The sequence below is a fragment of the Pteropus alecto genome, unplaced genomic scaffold (assembly GCF_000325575.1).
Source record: "Pteropus alecto unplaced genomic scaffold, ASM32557v1 scaffold86, whole genome shotgun sequence".
NCBI classification, from domain to species: domain Eukaryota; kingdom Metazoa; phylum Chordata; class Mammalia; order Chiroptera; family Pteropodidae; genus Pteropus; species Pteropus alecto.
Window position 1 is genome coordinate 10,850 of NW_006442109.1, and position 3,104 is coordinate 13,953.

A 3,104-nucleotide genomic window follows, 5' to 3' on the forward strand; every position below is an offset into this window, starting at 1 on the left:
ATCCATTTAGTGCTCCTTCAAACCCTGTGCAGAAGGTACTATTAAAATACACAGTTGTCTTGTGCATCAGCCTATAATGTCTATTAATTAAGTTACAGTTGAGGAAACTGAGGAACAGAGCTATTAAGTAACTTTAATATTGATTTCATCTTGGTTAAAGTTTGTTACTGTGGTGCTCTTCTTGCATGTCCCCATACCCCTTTCCCCATGACATAAGGCTTGGCCTAAGTTAAGAAGCTAGTGTTCTAGTGTTAAATAAATCCTCCTCACCAGATTCCTGCTTTTGAAACAATGAACAAAACTTCTTTTCCAAAAAACAATAGCTGAAGGGAAAAACCTGACAGTTCTTTTGTCACAACTCTTCTTGCTAAGAATCCTTTCCAAGTGCCAACCTTACTTTCTTTGTTTCAAAAACATTTTAGAGTAATTCATAACTTAGAGCAACTATGCAAGCCCTGGAATTCCATGGTTGACTGTGTTATGCCTATAAATTTTCAAATTACTCAAGCGTTGTTAGTTCACAGAGGTGAAAATGTAAAATAAATAACAATGATAAACACTGGTAATTTTAAACCATAGCATAAACCTGAAAATTTCTTCCCCCAAATAGAAAATTATTTGTCTACATCCAAAGTGGAATCTAATAAGTAAAGATAGCCATGAAAATTGCTAAAACTGAACCAGTGCGGACAACTTTTTTTTTTAGCAGAGCAAAATAGAATCATTTATCAAAATGGAATTTTAATTAAATTGGAGATGAAAATTTTCTATCAAAATGGAAAATTTCAATTTCCTCTAACAAAGTCTAAATATATTTAACTGGTTATTTCCTCTACACGTACTCAATTAGACTAGTGATCAATATTGATGAAATATGGAAAATGCTTAGAATCATATCCTCAAACTCTTTATCAATTTAGGCATAAGGAAGCTAGAGGTTTGCATAGTTGCTCAGTTTTTAAAGGATGACATTCATTAATGTTTCTAAGAGAAACAAAATAGCATACTCCATATTATTTTGTATGCAACTGCCTTGCCATAATACTTCCCAAAGATTCAGTACCCATCAATAACCATTTAATATCATTAGAATTTTCTATATTCTTGGCATGTTATCAATAATGCAACTGTGAGAAATTTATCTGGTATTTCTAATGCGTTAGGGAGTTCTAAACAATAAATTTGAAAAATCTCATGAGTGCTCCCCAATTACCCATTGTGATTAAGCTCCATGGAAAAACAGCAGTAGAATAGTTTTTAATCTTAAAGATTTCTTAAATAGGCTCATTTTTCTTATGGAAATATTTCAAAAATCACAATGATTCATGAGAACCAAGAATTTTGGGTGGTTGTCATTGGAAGGGGTAACTTTTTAAAATAGCTTTGTTGAGGTATAATTGATATATATTAAATTGCACATACTTAAAGTGTACAACTTTAAAAGTTTTGACATATAGCAGGGCCTGGCCTGGGGCAGCCAGATAATGGGGGAGAAACCCCTTGACAGAAGCTATCCTCAGAATTCAAGATGATGACATGTCCATCATAATTTCTGAAGATATTAATAACATAAAATGTTGGTGATCATTATGTCCTCAGGGACATCTGGCACTAGTAGGCCATATTTATTGTCTATTGAATGAACACATTTTCTCTAATTTATTAAACATTAATGTATTGAACATCTTTTAGACATTAATGTACTAGCAGAACAAAGATTGGGCAAAATTTAGGCTTTTAAATTTTAGTATTTTTGAGGTGCATCTGAATAGTGCTGAAATTGGCTTGTGAATATAAAAATCGACAGGTATGAAATCCTCAATATGCTTATGATGGCTTAGTAGTCCCACAAAGCCTCACAGAGGGTCACCTCGTGCCCCATCTTTTCTAGAGAAGGAGCAGCAGACAAGACTATTCATGTACCCCTGTATGGACTGAATCTTATTTTTTCCCAACTGCTTTTCTTTATAGACAGACAACTTAGGAATCAATAAAGCACGAATCTTGTTTGAAAAGATGGGTCTAAATATGGGAATAATACATTACAAGGCAAGTCCTTTCTCTTCTCTGAGTTTTGGCTTATCTGTCAAATACGTTCCACCTTATCGGAGAGAGCTGTAAAGGGAGAAAAAAAAAGAGAAAGCAAAAGCAGCAAGCTTCCTGGAATGTCCAACTTCTCAAATAAAATAGCACAAGTAAATATAAGAATAGATATCTTATAATTTGTATGGCTTTGGCTCAGTACTTCTGAAAGAAAACATAGCTGCTTTTTATCCTGCCTATGACATCCTATTTGCCCTCAGTGCTGGAAGGGATCAGGTCTGGCAAGCTTTTTTTGGAGGCTCTTCTGATAGCTCTTTCCTGTAACTCCACTATTTTCAGTCCCGTTTGGGAACAACAATTTAAGGACGCAGCATTTAACCTCAAGGTTGCAGAGTCCCTTGTCTCTATCTGCCACCAACACCCATCTCCGCCCCTCCCCGTGCAGACCTACGTCCCCTCCACAGCTGATACTGGTCACCCCCAGAATTGTGGCCTTGAGACGTCCAGCTTCCTTTCTTAGACTTGGGTCCCAAGCCACCACTCCGGGCTCAACTTTATGAGTTGAAAGGGCGGATTGCCTAATCAGTCACACTCCAGCTGGGGGCTGCTTCTACCTGCGCATCCTGTGCTTTGATTCCTCCCCAAATGAGAGGAAGATTCAGGTGGATTTGGCACATGCCCTCAGCGGGGTCTGCCATCAGCAGGCCGGAGGCTGACGTGTGCTGAGGAGGACTCGAAGCAGGCCATTTTCACCTGCGTAATAACAGGCTAGAGGCTGACGTGTGTTGAAGAGGACTCGGCCGAAGCAGGCCATTTTCACCTGCGTAATAACAGGCTTGGGAGTAGCGAGGCAGCCTCCGCGGCGGTGCCTGGAGTGGGAGGAGGAGCGCAGGCGGTGGGGCCCAGAGGAAGAGGAGGGGGAGGAGGAGGAGCTGACGCGAGGAGAGCGGCAGCAGCTCGGCCGGAGTTGCAGCAGCGGCGGCGGCGGTGCTGACACCGCAGCCTCCCCAAGTCCCGAGTCCCGGCGGGGGCAGCAGCAGGGGGCGCCCGCCCGGCCGCCC